At 41.1% G+C, this 16,653-nt stretch overlaps 1 protein-coding gene across 6 annotated transcripts in view; it reads left to right on the forward strand.

Moving 5' to 3' along the window:
• Positions 1-7,414: 7,414 nt before the first annotated feature.
• Herc1 (HECT and RLD domain containing E3 ubiquitin protein ligase family member 1) overlaps positions 7,415-16,653 on the forward strand; it is a 152,986-nt gene continuing 143,747 nt past the window's right edge. For 5 of the 6 annotated variants that reach the window (XM_076925366.1, XM_076925371.1, XM_076925369.1 and 2 more), the window contains exon 1: positions 7,415-7,569. The gene's annotated coding sequence lies outside the window, so the exon portion shown is untranslated. The remainder of the gene's footprint in view (positions 7,570-16,653) is intronic. The other variant, XM_076925367.1, reaches the window with a different exon arrangement.

The following is a 16,653-nucleotide window of genomic DNA, read 5'->3' on the forward strand; positions in this document are numbered from 1 at the left end:
CACTCTTGCTCGACGACTCTTTTCATTTGGATGGATCCCTTGTGCTAAACATCCTTCACTGTTACCTAGGCAAGTTCTGTTTGAGTTTCTGTTCCTTGCTACTTAGAGTCCTAGACCTGGATAATGTCTGCACCGGAGGGCTACAACTAAATTAGACCGGCTGTGGATCCTGGGCACACTTTGGTTGATACTGTTCCTTGTGCCTCGAATGTTCCCTCTTCTCATAGGTCCAGGCTAACAGCTCAATCTTAAGTCTCTACTTATCACCGAAGGTCCCTGGTCCTACCTGCTAGAACTCAGCAATCCTTCTTAAGCCTTAGTTCTTTAAAGGGTAGAAAAGGGGTGGCTTTCTTTGTGTGCCCGGAGATTCTTCATGTGTGCTATGATTTTAGGTAGATAGCCTCTAGAGCAAAGACTTGCATTGTTTATTTACTTAGTGTACTGTCCCAATGTCTGCCATGAATTCTATGAATCCTTCTCCCCATGGCCCTGGGTCACCACGTTCCCCTCTGCACTTTCTCACAGTCCTTCCTTAGCATCAGTTTTTCATTCCCTGCTGTGGATTGAGGAATTGATCACCTGTGTTTACCCTCTACCCCCAGTTCTCTCTCTCTCTCTTCTCTCTCTCTCTCTCTCTCTCTCTCTCTCTCTCTCTCTCTCTCTCTCTCTCCTCTCTCTCTCTCCTTTCTATGAGTGTGTGTGCATGTTTTCTTTTTTCTTTTCCTTCCTTCTGGTCCTGAGGATTGGTACTTATAAGGCAAACATTCTACCACTGAGCTAACCCTTCAACTCTTTGGTTCCGAGATGGCTCAGCAGTTAAGAGCATTTGCTGCTCTTCCAGAGGACCCAAATTCAATTCCTAGGACCCACATCAGGTGGCTTGAAACTGTAACTCTAGCTCCAGAGGTCTCTGGCCTCCAGGGACACCTGCATTCATATGAGCATATGCAGGATCCTTGAACAGTCAGTTTGTCTAGACTCGGATGATAGGGGAATGAAGAAAGGACAAGACACACACAGAGAAGCTAGGGTGATCTGGGCTCTCAAATGAAGAAACACACCACCTTCAAGCTGTGTTTTAAAAGCTCAGTGTTTTAAAAATATATTTGAACAGGGAGGCAGGGTTATTAGCACACAGCTGACCAGGAGTTAGGGTTATTTCATACAGCTGAACAGGGAGACAGGTTTAGTTTATCCTGGTCTCTGTAGGAGCAGTCTCTGTAGGGGCGTGATCTTCAGGTAGTGGAGAAGTTACCGTGGACATTTTCTGTCCAGAGTTTTAACATTCACATTCAAACCCAAGGAAGGCTTTGCCCTCCATCCTTCTCAGCATCACCTGGGGAAGACACTGGCACTCCCATGGGGCTGAGACCTTGGGTTCTGTGACATGTGTCAACAATACACATTTATGTAGGACTTCACTGTCTACACTTATATACATGTGCAGACACATACATACACTTAATTAAAAATGGTAAAAGTTATTATTATCAAGTATGACGGTCATGTTTATAATCCTAGCACTCAGGAGGCTCAGGTGGGAAGAAGTTTGAGGCTAGTATGGGTAGTGTGAGTTTAGGCCAGCTACAACAGGCTTAGAAGATCCTATCTTAAAAAAACTACTGTTTTTAAGCAAGAGTGGTAGCACTCACCTATAATCCAAATACTTTGGAAGTAGTGACAAAAAGATCAGGAGTTCAAGGCCAGCCTCAGTTACATAGCAAGTTCAAAGCTAGCGTGGGCTAGGAAATCCTGCCCTTCTCCGAAAGCCAAAAGAAACAACAAAATTGTTTTTTTAAATCAAAAAGTAGAAATGATTATTGTATTCCAGACTTAGGCAATGTCTTGTAAAGGAAGTTTTAAATACTGTGTAAGTCCTGAAGATGCAGAGTTCAAGTAGGAATCCTGTATGTTTTGTATACAGCAGAAGGAATTTTATTTCTAAAAGAAGTACTTGCTCATCTCGGGTCCTATTTTTGTGATTCCACTTCCTTTCAAACCTCTTTGGTAGATCAATTACCTGTTAGTGAAAAAAAAAAAAAAAAAGAGGTAATGAGTGTGTTCTCATCTGTAGACGTATTTAACAAAAATTCTAGGAAACTTTTTGGCTTGGAGATTTTTATATTTGAGAATGAGTTATTATGAGAACGTGTAACTTTTATACTTAGCTGTGAGCTCTCCTCTCTAACTCTAGCAGGTAGACAAAGGTTCTCTGTGTTCAGCAAATCTCCTTTCTATGTTCTGTGAATACTGTTCATCCTTCACTCATTCAGTTTGTATTATATTGCTTTGTCAGGATGGCTATTTTCTATGCATGTATTTGGCTCCTAAAAGCACATACCCAATTGATATGGCCCTGGCCTTGATACGCAGCTGAGGACGACCCTCATCCCCCCGCCTTTCCATTGCAAGCTCTGAGATCAGGGGCATGCTCTGCTACACTCTGCTTTTTTTTTTTTTTTTTTTTTTTTTTTTTTTTAAATAATTTTAATTGGCCTGTAGAATTAGTTGATTCCAAATTTTACTTATCCCAAGTGAACATAGTGATGGGAACATTGGAAAGAACCTACTAAGTTAGCTATTAAAGGTCGATAAATATCAAGGTGCAATAAACATCCCGCCCTTGCAGACATCCTTTTTCCCTCGAGGGGCAGTACTGTAGTATCAACAAGTTTCAGGTGGGCACCTACCCTTACACTTCAGCTTCCCTTTTCTTTTTATTTTTTCTCCTTCCTTCCTTCCCTCCTTCCCTCCCTCTCTCCCTCTCACTTGCTCGATCTCTCTTTCTCTCTTTCTCTCTCTCTCTCTCTCTCTCTCTCTCTCTCTCTCTCTCTTTCTTTCTTTCTTTCTTTCTTTCTTGTCTTTTTAAAGACAGGATCTTGCTATAGCCCTGAGTAGCCTGACCCCGGCCCCTGCCCCTGAGTGACAACTTATAATGCGCATAGAGGGATAGACTCTATTATAGGGATAAGAAATACGATTCTTGACTGTTTAGTTCTTTTTTTTTCCATGTACGTGATTTGAACCTGTACAGTTCTAGCATAACATATGACTAATAATAAATGTTTGATAGGTGCCACAAATAATTACTTTTAGAGGTTTTTCTTTTTTTGTGGAACTATTGTTACAAATCAAGTGTTAACAGCTACCTTGAGTTGGGGATGTGGCTCAGTAGCAGAGTGCTTGCTTCATGTTCCGGAGGCCCTGGAGCCATCCCAAGCACTGTAAAAATAAGCAAGTCAACACAATAAGGCAAGCCTATTAGGTTCCCCCCACCCCATTACCTCACTGAGAAGAGGCAAGAACTCTGAGTTAGATCACAGATACCACAAACAACACAACAAAACAGCTGGATATGGTGGCATTCACCTGTAATCCCAGCACCTGGCAGTCTGAGGCAGGAGGATTCCAAATTTGAGGCCAGTTTAAGATACACAACCGTAATCTGTCCAACCAACAAACAAACAAACAAACAAACAAACCAAGAAACAAAGACATCTATAAGTAAATATAAGTAAGCCACAAGCTGAACAGTGTAGGTGTCATCATCATGGTTTGGAACTGTCCCCTGGGCTCTGTGTTGCAGTATTACTCGGATTAGGAAGACTGTCCTAAGGGACCAAGCATGTGAAGTGGAATGTGTTTACGTGTTTAAACACAAGGTGTAAGAACAAAATGTTTTTAATTATGATTTTTTTCCTCCACTAATCCTATCTTTCTTCAAAGCGAATAGGTGGATATAATGAGGCCACATCAAAGACCCTTTTCTAATGGTTTAGGAGCTGTGCATGTTATTAGGAGGAAGCAGAATTTACAACCCACAACAGAGCAATTAGCTGAAGTCACTCTGGAGCTGACTTACAGATCTTCCCTCACCTGCCTTCTCTCTCACCAGCTCCTTATGCCTTTCTTATTTGTACTACCCCTGGCAGCTATTGTAATGATCTATTTTCTCTTCCCATTTCTTCCATTAGACCAGAACCTCTTTGAGGGTAGGTATTAAAGCTTGTCTACAGTTTGTTTAGAGCCTCATACAGTGTTTGACTAATAATAGCCCCTCAGTGAAGTGCTAAGACTGAAAATGTCTCAGATAATTTCCTACATTCTTTGACTTTTTTTTTTTTTTTTTGAGACAGAGTCTTTGTGTTCCTTTTGTTGGCCTAGGGTTCTCTATGTAGATCAGGCTGGCCTCAAACGCACAGAAATATGCCTGCCTCTACCTCTCAAGTGCTGGGATTAACAGTGTGCACCACCACACCTGGCTTTGACTCTCATACTCTTGAGTAAGGAGAAAACCCATTTACTCACAGGCTGTGGAAAGGGGAAGGCAGGTTGCAGTTTCACTAGACATCAGGACTCCTGTCTGTGGACTCCAGCATTGGCAAGTTTCTGTTTTCAGAGTCATGGCTCAATGCATTCTCTGAATCCTTTTAGCTTTTTCCCTTTCCTTTATATTTTTACTCTTCTGATTTCATTTCCAACTTAGCTATAGTTTTCATTTGAGAGCTAAACATATCTTATAGGCAGACGTGAGACGAAAATGACATATTCATCTGTCATTTCCAGTTCCGGACTGTGGTGCAGGAGTGTAGAAGTGCCTTGAGATGATGATGGTGTGTGCTGGGGTGGAGGTAGGGGGGAGTTGCCTCTCTGGTGTGGCCACTGTGTACAGCTCAGAGAGCTGTCAGGACAAGGATCTATTATGACAGTGAGGCACTGACCTTGAGAACAAGTTTCCAGTTTTCTAGGGGAGATCTATGAGGAATGTGGTGGTAGAGGTGAGAGGCTGGTTGACAGGCTTTAACAAGTGCTGATTTGGGGACTTGTGTTTGGAAGTAGTGGTATTCAAAGTAATGGTGAAAAGTAGAGTTTCCTTGCTGACATTAATTCATAATTGTATGTGGGGTAGAGAAAAGGCTCAGCTGTTAAGAGCACTGGCTGTTCCTTTAGATGACCTAGGTTTGACTCCCAGCACCTACGTTGTGGCCCATACAATGTCAGGTAATGCCGGTTACCAGGGGATCTAGTCCCATCTTTTGGCCATTGTGGACACTGCATGCAGGTGGCACACAGACATGTATACAGGCAAAATACTTTACTCTGAAGAGAAAAATAAGTAAGTGAACATTTAAAAGTAATTGCGTGCTGTTGGGCTCAACTGTATTTAGTTCTTTGCACATGTCTCCTAGGGAGGAAGCTAAATAGAGGGCAAAGGAGGAAATTTCTTTTTAAAAAAGATTTATTATTTTTAATTACATCTATGTGTATATGTGCACAACTGTATGGGGGTATGCACATGTGAGTGCAGCTGCCTGCTAAGGCCAGAGGTATCAGATCTCTCTGGAGCTGGAGTTGCAGGCAGTTAGGAGCCTCCTGATACAGGAACTGGGAACAGAGCTCAGGTCTGCCAGGCAGAGAGTGGGAGAGAGGGAGGGAGGGAGAGAAGAAGAGGGTAGGAGAGAGAAGGAGAGAGAAGAGAGAGTAAAGGAGAGGGGAGAGAAGGAGAGGGGAGAGAAGGAGAGGGGAAGAGATGGGGAAGGAGAGAGAGAGAGGGGGAGAGAGAGAAAATAAGAGAGAGAGAACGAGAGCACAAAATGTCTGGATTATATAGGGAGGAGCCTCTAGGGGAAGGGCAGCCCAGCCCCTGGACTGGAAAGTTCAGGGTTGGGGGCAGGGTGGAACAGGTAGGAACTGAGGGATGCTGGGGGAACCTGGAGGCCAGGTCTGCTTTGATATGAAAAATATACACCTCAGTTCCTTGTCCATATGTCCAAAACCATCTAAGAGCATAAAAATCAGTAGCAACAATGACAACACTCCACGCTAATCTGCCTCTCATATCTAGACCCAGAACACACATCTCACACAGAACTTTATATGTACCATTAGAGGTCCACTTAGCGATTCTCTCAGATTTGAAACGTTGCAAATTTTTCACTCCTTAGAGGAACCCTGTAACAATAACTAGTATTCTGAATGAACGAATTAGGAACTGAGGTCCAGGGAAGCCAAGCAAGTCATTCAAAGTCACACACAAAGTTGAGAGTCCAGAATTGTAGCTTTTGTCTTGGGCTAAATGTGTATGTTACACATCTCCAATTGAACCAAAGGGGTATATGCTGTCTTCTGCCTATACCATATAGATAGATGTGTATTTTTTTTTTTTTTTTGAGACAGGGTATCATTATGCAGTCCTGGCTGGTCTGGAACTTAGTATGTGGATCAAACTGGCCTCAAATTCACAGAGATTGCCACCCCCATCCGCTGCTTATACCATGCACATGTGTGGGGGTCCAGCAAAACAATTTTTTTAAAAAAAGATTGTATTTAGAATGCCTCTCCCTCCCCCAAACGCCTTTAGTCCCAGCACTCAAGAGCAGAATCAGGAAAATCTCTGAGTTCCAGGCCAGCGAGGGCTACCCAGAGACGTCCTGTCTTGGAAACAAAACAAAAACAAACAAACAAAAAAAAAACAAACAAATTTATGTGTATGTGTGGGTATGTGAACATGAGTGCAGATTCCTGCAGAGTTCAGGAGTGAAGTTAGAAGTGGTTGTGGACATCCTGCCTGCCTTGCTGAGAAGTGAAACTAAGTCCTCTCTAAGAAGCAAGCCCTCTTAATCACTGAGCGCTCTCTCCAGAAAAACCTTTTGCTGAAACCATTGCTACAGGGGTAAGATTGGGAGTCCTAAGTACAGAGGCATTCGACAATTTGAGCACCTCCACCTATGCTAGACGTCGGGAGAGATGAACAAGCTCGTCGGTGTCCTCAGAGTGCATCACTGTGTAGGTCAGGGTCATGATTTGAAGGTCATGGTCATGACCTAAAGGTCAAGCCTCCTGCGTTCCTTTGGCAGAGCAGAAGTTGGTCAAGTTAAAACACTTGCTTGGGCGTAAGCGTAATCGGCGAGAAGGTTAAGGGCAAACTGCGATGGGAGATAAAGGCAGTAGCGCGCCGGTCGCGCAGCCGAGATAAAGGGGTGTGGCCGGGCCCCAGCTTTTCCTCACGGTCCTCGGCAGCCCCGAGGCCTCGGCAGCACTAGGAGCTGGATCCACTTGCCGACTGTCCGGTGCTCATCCTGAGCACATCCATGCTCGCCTGATCCTTCGGCGCCCTTTGTGAAATGTCCCCAATTGTTAGTTCCCTACGGGCACACGTGAGTCCGCGAGGACTCAGAGGTAAGAAACACGGGGCGGTGGCCCCCAGAACCCTCACAGGAGGGTCTCCCGGCCCCCAAAGTTCCCATTGCTTTCCCACTCGTGCCTAAGCTGGCACCTTCTCTCCCTTTTCCTCTCAGGTTGCCTCCCACCTCCCGCGCGAAGCCGGGAGGAGGCAGGACCAGCGCTACTGATCTCGCGAGAGTTCCCCACAAGTCCCGCGAGACTCGCCTGCCGCTGCTGCTGCTGCTGCTGCCGCCGCCGCCTCTTACGTCTTTCCCTTTGACAAGTCGCCGCCGCTGCAGCAAAAAAATATAAAGGACGCGGCTAGCGCAGCCGCTGGCCAGCCGGGTGCCGGGTGCCGGGTGCAGGAGCCGCACCCCACCGCTTCCAGCTCCCGTCCCGCGTACGGTAGGCAACACTTCTCCATTCGCCATCTCCACCTCCCGAGTGTGTGCTTGGCTGGCCCGGCTGAGCCGCCGCTCGGGGCCGTTCCGGGGCCGCCCGCCGAGTGGGGCCGCCGGCTCCCGGTGGACGGCGGGCGGAGGCCTGGGGAACCCCCGGCCCTCTGGAAGCCTGTTAGAAGCCGAGCCACCCGGCGGAGGGCCGAGGGACCCGCCCCTGAACCAGCTTGCAGTCTGCGCCCCTCAGCTCCTCAGGGGTCGCGTCTGTGACCTTCTCCCCTTTATCCGCTAACGAGCGCTGCTCCCTCAGCTGGGACCCGGGCTGGGGAGCGGCTCTCCGCGCTCTTGATCTGGAGGAGAGTCGCGGCGGCTCAGATGCTCGCAGTCGCCGGCCGATTTCGGAAGGTGGAGGTTGGAACCATGTGTCTTTCTCGTTGTCTGTGCTTTTGGGTGGGGGCTGCTCATCCTTTCCCGTAAACCTTCCTCTCAAATCTCTCATCGGAATAAGATAACCATTTCTAAAGCCCCTGCTACCTGGAGCGGAGACGAGGCGGCTGTTGTGTCGTCTCCAGGGTGAGAGGTGGATGGTGAGGATGACAGGAGCTAACCCTGGGAACAGTGATGGGTGGCAGGTTCCCGGGAGACAGGAGGACAGAAGCTTGGTACTTACCCCTCTCAGGAGGTTATGTAAAGACGCGATGTATGTATGCATGCATGCATGCATGCATGTGTATGTTAGCTGTGGAGCTCAGGGACAGAATCTCCATTTGCGTTAGTTTAAAAAATGTAATACTTTGAAGGTATGTGTGTATATATATATATATATATATATATATATATATATATATATATATAATCAAATAAGAGTGATGAATTCCAACGAATTAATAACCCATCTCCAGAGATAGCATTTCGTTGTTAATATTTTGGTATATTTCTAACAGACCTTTTATGCTTTTTTAATAGTACCTGGCTTGTCCTTGAATGGTACTTCCTTATTTTATGAGTGTTCCCAAAATGATTTGTTTTGAGTCATTCCTTTGGCCCACTTGATTAAACCCAGTTATTTGCTCATTATCACTGGCTGTTCCTCTCCATCACCGTATTTTACTGTGTTCAAATAGCTTTAAGGATTAAACTTTAACATTGTTCTTTTTGGATATAATACCTGAATATTTTTATATTTTTGTTTGTGGTGAGTCCTCTAAATTGGGCCAGTGTTGATGTAAAGCAAAGAAAAATTAATTATGATGAGGAAAAAATAAGCTTCAAAGTTTAAAAAAAAATTGCTGGTGATGTACCTTTGATTATATGTTTACATACCTGTGTGTTTGTACAAGCAAAAGTGGATGTCCTACGTGCCTGCATTATGCATAAATGCACATATGTCATTCATGCTTGTCCTCTGCACCTGTATATTTGTATATTTTAGAAATAAGCTAAAATATTTTGTCATGTAATTTGAGGAAAAAAACAGCATAATGTAGGACAAAGAACAGTCAATTATATTCCCCAAATCACATGACAGGATTGTATGGCAGAAAGATATCTAGGAAGGTTGGAAACGTGGCATCTTTCAAAAGTGGGATAGATTATCAGTTGTCACTGAAATGGATGGCCTTTTAAGGCTTCTTGCAATCAGCAACTTTTATGAATTTTGCTTTCCCTAAGGTTCTTATCACTCTGCTTAAATTTCTGGATTTGCCACTTACTTTCAACATTGATCCATTGATTTGCTGGTCATGTATTTCTCTGCAGTCATGCTGGTGGCGTATGGAGGGGAAGGCAAATGCACACGCACATTTTAATATTCTCATTAATGTAAACATGTGAAAATATCATTTTATTTAAATGGATTTCACACATTTAAAGAGAATGTGCTGTTTTTTTAGTTGGACTGGTTAGTAGAAGATGCAGGTAATAGTGAAGAGTCTTAATGTTGTGAGCAAAATGCCTGGATGTAGTGGGCAGCTGATTTTAAAGTGGACTTTTAGAATGTAAGTGTAATATTGATGCTGTATTTGGAATAAGGTAGGAAATTGTTTTAGGTAAAAAGCACACTTGTGAAACAAAACTTGAGCTCTAGGTGGAGGCAGAATGGTCAAGATTTTCAGGGCAGTCTTGGCTATGTGGGAGATATCAAGAAACATGTGAAACAAGCCCTTGAAATTTTGTAGATAAACAACCATAAAAGCAACAACCAATTGAATAATTTGCCTTAATGTACCCACAAAACAGGTTGTTAGGGATACCTTCTGAACAGGAAATATTGGCTGAGTCATTTAAAAAGGAGATTGTAAAGTCAGCAAAGTCACTTCAGCTAGTTTTTTTTTTTTTTTTTTTTTTTTTTCCAAGACAGGGTTTCTCTGTGTAGCCCTGGCTGTCCTGGCACTCACTCTGTAGACCAGGCTGGCCTGTAACTCAGAAATCCGCCTGCCTCTGCCTCCCAAGTGCTGGGACTAAAGGCGTGCGCCACCACCGCCTGGCGTATTTTTTGTTTTTAAACTGAAAGGAGCACAAAATAGGTACTTAATAGATACCCTTCTGATTTTTTTCTACTGGCCCTTATAAATTAATGGGAATATTAAATTCCAGAGGAGATCTACCAGCAAATAAACATGATGCCTGAATCAGATGATGGCTAGGTTTATTTTTATTTTTTCTTTTTGATACAGGAGTTTGTGTAGCTTAGGCTGATTCTGACTCTAGCTGAGACTGGTCATGAGCTCCTGATCCTCTTGCTTCTCCCTCTAAGTACTGAGAATACTGAGGATACAGGCATGCAATGCCATACTTGCTTGTTTTGTTTGTTTGGTTTTTTGAGATGGGGCCTTACTTTGTAGACCAGGCTGGTCTTGAACTCAGAGATCTGACTGTCTCTGGGTCAGAGTCATTACTCCTGGCCAATTTCTAAGTTTCTCATGACTTTCTGAGTATTGTTTGTTTGTTTGTTTTTATTTTTATAAAAATATTCTCATTTTTGTCTCATTTGATATTTTTCTCATGATTAGATTGAGGTTTTGCATGTTTTGATTATAATGATGATCTGTATCAATGCATTTTACTAGGGGGCCCATGGTATTGATGTGTTTGGTTACTAATGATATTTTAACCTTGGTCATTTGTTCTGGTAGCTTCTATTGGGCTATTCTAGGTGAGGGTGCTATTTGTCCCTTTGTATTCTCTTTGATATATTAATATATATCCTGTAGGAGGAAAAACTATAGTGTTTCCCTCAAACTTTCTCTCCTTGTTTGTATTGTAGCATATACAGTTGTGGTATTTGTAATTCCCTTATTCTTATATGTATGAATTGGACTTCATCTGTCAAAGGACATTTGTTAATTTAGTTATTTATATCACTATGGTAGTATGTGCATTCATTTGATTCTACAGACTGCTATCCATTATGATAGTATTATGTTGTTCACATAATTATGTTGTTTCAGCTTTGTAGGCCACTATGTGTATGTTTGCACGTACGTGTGTGTGTGTGTGTGTGTGTGTGTGTGTGTTTTGATTAAAGGACAACTTGTAGGAGTTGATTGCCTCTTCCACTATGTGGATCTTGGGGACCCAATTCAGATTGAAAGCCTTGATGACCAGTACCATTAGCTACTGACCATCTCACCTACTCCAGTAAAAAAATTGTTTACAGCCTATTAAATATTAGACTTAATCTGTTATGTTATGGGTAGGTTATAAACAAATACAGTGCAGGATTTTTAACCCTTTTCTACTCATGATTTCCTTTTGTCAAGTTTTTAGGTGGCCCTGAATAAGTGGTTATATAAGGAAAGTAAGTATACAAATGAGACATTTATTGATAAACATAAACTTATTTTAAAATAGCTGTTTTTATATGCATATAGATTTACTAAAGATGGAAACAAATTTGAATACTGAGAAATGAGTCTGTTTATTTACTTTTATAAAAGAAATTTAATCTTGACTAAACATTTGATACTACAGGACATAGAGCATCTTTCAGCATTTTTTTAGAGTCGATCGATATTTTGGTTTTATAATCAACAGCATTCAGATGGCTGCTTCTCGTAAATTCATAGTACAAAATTGCAGGAGTATATTTAGAGCCATTTCAGAAATTGTGGGAAATTCTGTCCTACTTCTGAGTCAAAAATATTTAATGATTTTTTTTTTTATGTGAAAGTCAAGCCAACTTTAAAAATCAAATGTTCTAACATAAAGCAAATCAGAGATACAGTAATTTGATGCTTGTGTGCTGAGGATTGATAATAAAAATATTAGAAGCTTTCTTTTCTGTAATTAAAACTACTGTATTTCTGTAAAAGCACAACACTTGTTTGCATGATAAAAATACTGCAATCCATAATTTACAATAGTCTCAGTCTGAGCCATGGTATTTCCAGCATTGCTTCTTGGTGTTGCACAGTGCCTTGGCATGCATAGTACAAAGCACACACATTTCAGCTTCAGTGGAGTCACAGGGTGCATCATGGGTGAGTGCTGCCAGAGACACCTTGGATTTGTTCTTGTGTCCGGAAACCTTTCATTGTAGCTAAATTTTTGGCATAAATTTTTACATGATGGGATCACTGCCCACAGTTTAAGAATCACACTATAAGGGACTAGAGAACAATAGATTTTGTTATCTGCCGGTGTGTGTGTGTGTGTGTGTGTGTGTGTGTGTGTGTGTGAGTGAGTGTGTGAGTGTGTGAAGAACTCTGGAACCTATCCCCTGAAGGTACTGAAGGACAACTATATTTATTCCTCTATGTGTTAGTGACCATGAGTTTATATCAATACTTTTTCCTCCAACACTATAAGTTGTTCTGACTTTCTGTCACTTCTTATTTGTATTTTCTTTCTGTGACAGAAGCCTGAATCTCAGTATCATAACATATTAGCTAACTTTTGAGTATCCATCAGATAGTTATTTGCTAACTTATGAAAAGTATTCACAAGCCGGGCGGTGGTGGCACACGCCTTTAATCCCAGCACTTGGGAGGCAGAGACAGGTGGATTTCTGAGTTCAAGGCCCAGGACAGCCAGGACTACATAGAGAAACCCTGTCTCGAATAAACCAAAAAAAAAAAAAAAAAAAAAAAAAAAAGAAAGAAAGAAAGAAAGAAAAGTATTCACAAGATTATCTGTATACAGTTTTTATCTTTATCTTTAGCTATTTAGGTTAGATGGTTTATACTCTGCTCTCTTTATTATGGCTGTGTTACTATTGTGCAGTGTAGTTCAGTTCCTTTGTTGCTTCTTTGTTTTCTCTTTTGATTGCTCTCCATCTTGGTTGATGTTAACTTATTATTGTTACAGGTAATAATGATGATGACTTCAGATAGGATCTCCCAAGTATCTCACACTGGGCTCAAACTTGATATTCTCCTGCCTAAGTGTTGGGATTATAGGCTTGTATCCATCGTATGTGTCATTATTGTTAGTTTTGGTTTGTGAAACAGTACAGTTACTGAATGCTACTGCTGTTCCACTTTACTATTTAAAATGATTACCCAGAAGTGTCCCTCTATCTTATGGTCGCATTCCTCAGTCTCTATCTTTGTTTCTACTTCTTTTCCATGTTCATTATGTTCATTAAGGAATCCAGAGTTTAAATTTAGTTTCAGATTTATCTCTTCCTCAATTATTTCACCAAAGTGAACAGAGTATATGCTTTTAAAAACATTAAACCTGTGTTTGCAGCTCATGGTACAAATATGGAGGTGAGAGGACAAATTGGAATTGGTTTTTTGCTTACATGATTTATGTCTCAGGGATCAAACTTAGGTCATCAGGGTTAGTGATAAGCACCTTTACTTGGTGAGCCATCTCACCAACCCTTACATTTTCTATTATTTTTTCCTCATATATTTTTTTAATTGACACACAAACCACATAGCATAAAACTCACCCTTTCATTTATTTACTTATGTGTTTTTAAAAAATTTATTTATTTTATGTATGTGAGTACATTTAAAAAAAAATTTATTTATTTTATGTATGTGAGTATGCTGTCTTTAGACACACTAGAATAGGGCATCAGATATCATCACAGATGGTTGTGATCCATCATGTGGTTGCTGGGAATTGAACTCAGGACCTCTGGAAGAGGAGATGGTGCTCTTAACCACTGAGCTATCTCTCCAGCCCTACTTACATAATTTTTGAGACAATTTTACTATGCTGCTCAGGCTGGCATCAGATTCTTGGCCTTAAGTGACTCAACTGCCTCTATTCTCCTGAGTAGCTGGGACTACAGGCTTATGCCACTTTGCTTTATCAAAGCTCTCCCTTTAAAGTTTACAAGCCAGGTTTGTTTGCTTCCTTTCTTTTCAGATAGGTCTCCCTCTGCCTCAGACTTGAGGTTCTCCTGGCTCCTTTTAAGTATAGGGTTACAGGACTTAGCTGTTATAGTTTTTATTATTGTTATTTCAAAGTATATTCACAATGTTGTACCACTTATCACCTCTGTCTAATTCTAGAACATTACCCCCAAAAGAAACCTTGTGATCATTACCAGTCATTTCCCTTGTCCGTGTTCTGTTCTACTTTCTATGTGGGTTTTCTTATTCTAGTCTAAGTATTCTATGTAGATGGAGCTATACAACATGTGGTCTTTTGTTCCTGATTTCTTAGGTTAGTGTAATTTGTTCAGAGTTCAGGTTTTCCCCTGCCTGAATGATATCTGTAGAACACATTTTATTTATCCATGTGTCTGTTGATGGACATTGGTTTTTTTTTTTTTTTTTTTTTAAACCTCTCAGCTACTGGGAATATGTTACTGTGAACATCCATATATGTATACATACACATATACATCTTTCTAAAATATATGCCTAAGGAGGCAATTCCTGGGTTATATAATTATTCCAGATAGAGCTTTCTTTCTCTCTCTCTCTCTCTCTCTCTCTCTCTCTCTCTCTCTCTCTCTCTCTCTCTTTTGTGTTGGTACTGGGGCTTGTCATCTTATGTTTACTTTTTTGTGGGACTGCTACCTGCTTTCCTTTGTTTGCATATGTGTGCTATAGAATGAGCCCAGGGCCCCATTTTACTAGGTGAGTACTTTTCCACTGAGCTACATCTCTAACTCTTCTTATTCCTTTCTTACATGAAGAGTTTATAATAATCTTGAATTTTTCGCTTAGCAGTAAAGATTGGTTCATTCTTTTGAAGTTATATTATTTTCATACTCTTGATTCTTCCTTTTTTTTTTTTTTTTAATTCTTTTTTTAAAAGATAGGGTTTTATTCTGTAGTCTGCTGGCCTGGAACTCACTGTGTAGATCAGGATGGCATTAAATCACAGAAATCTGCCTACTTCTGCCTCCAGAGTAGCTTCAGTTTTTAAAAAATAGTTGCATAGATACAGCTATATCTGTATGGCATTTAGATTGTTTTCTGTATTTTTCAGTTATAAACAATGTTTTCTGTAAGTGACCATTTGTATATCTATTTTTTGTTATTAGAAGTATATGGTATATCACTGCTCTAGGTGCTAGGAACATACAAATTAAAAATCAGGTTGAGGATGTAACTCAATCCTTGTCTAGCATATGCTAGGTACTGGGTGTGATCCCCAGTACTGACAAATAAGCTGATACAGTCTTGCATTTAAGGAGACTATATTTTAGTGGCTGTATGAATAATTAATGGTTCTAAGGAAAACTTGGTACGTGCTTGATTGTGAATAGAACCAGTAGAGGTCTGTGAAGTCTTAAAATGTCTTTGATGCTGATACAGACCTCAGGTAACACTTGATTTCTGGTGATTGAATATGTTTACCAATTTGTGGTCTCTTAATCAGTTAATTCATTAATCAATTTGCTGTACATGGATTGAACCCAAGGCCTTGTGCAGGCTACACAGATACCCTGGAAATACATCCTCAGTTTCTCTCTCTCCCCCTCCCCCTCCCTCTCCCCCACACACAGACACACACAGACACACACACACACACACACACACACACACACACACATTTCAGGTTTATTGTATAAGCTTAAGGTATACTGTATATTTTTAGTGAAATGATATTAGATAAACAATTTTAAAACCTATCTCACATAGTTACCTTAAAATGTATGTGTGTGTGTGTGTGTGTGTGTGTGTGTGTACATAGGCCAGGTGACAACTTTTAGGAGTTGTTTAACTGGCCTGGGAATTTCCTGGCAGTTCTCCTGACTCCATCTCTCCTAACAGTTCTGGGCTTAGAGATGTGTGCCCTGGCATTGGGCGATTTCCATGGTTACACATGTTGTCAGGGATGTGTTGCAAGCACTTGCACTAGCTGAGGCATCTCCTTGGTTCATCTTTTTGAGACAGTTTCACTGTGTAACTTGGGCAAGCCACAAGATCTGTCTCCGGCTCCTGAATGCTAGGTTATAGGAGTGAGCCATCTGTACAAATTTGCTTTATTTACTGCATTCTTTTTTCCTTTCCTCTTTCCCTCTCTTTTCCTACCTTACTTTCCTGCCCTTTTGGAAGTTTGGGAAAGACAGTCTAGTAGCTTCTGAGTGGTCAGATGTAAGGTACAGCAGTAGTGATATGTCATATATGTTGGTGTGCTCTGTTTCCCTTACTCATTTTGAAAACAATTTCAAATGTTTTGGCTACATTAAAATTGTTCTGAGATAGTAAGAAGGTATGCAAAATAGAGGAAATAAAGTGAGCTTCAAATTGCACAGAATCACTTAGCCTTAAAGTATTTGGTTACCAACAAGTTGTGACTTTGTTTTCCAAAATTTTAACTGCGGAGTATTTTGCATTCTTAAACTACTATTTACGATGCCTTTCTCTTCTTTCAAAGTTTTGTTTTGTTTTGCTACATTCTAGTCACCACCTCCCTTTTCTATGCCATCTTTTGGTTCCTTATTTCAGAGTGAGTAGGCTGGACTTGTTGTTTTTTTACACAAGATAAAACTAATCCTGCTTAGGCTCTAAATGTACTGGAGTGCTTATGCAGTAAACCTGCTGCTGATAAATTCCAGAAGCCCATACACTAGAAAGTAACAGTGACTGCAATATTGTTTGCAAATCTACATTGTCTTTTCTGTGAACGTTGTCTTAGTAAGTACATAAAAATGGTTGTGCACATTGGAAAGCAC

The sequence above is a fragment of the Arvicanthis niloticus genome, chromosome 26 (genome assembly GCF_011762505.2).
Source record: "Arvicanthis niloticus isolate mArvNil1 chromosome 26, mArvNil1.pat.X, whole genome shotgun sequence".
Taxonomy (NCBI): Eukaryota; Metazoa; Chordata; class Mammalia; order Rodentia; family Muridae; genus Arvicanthis; species Arvicanthis niloticus.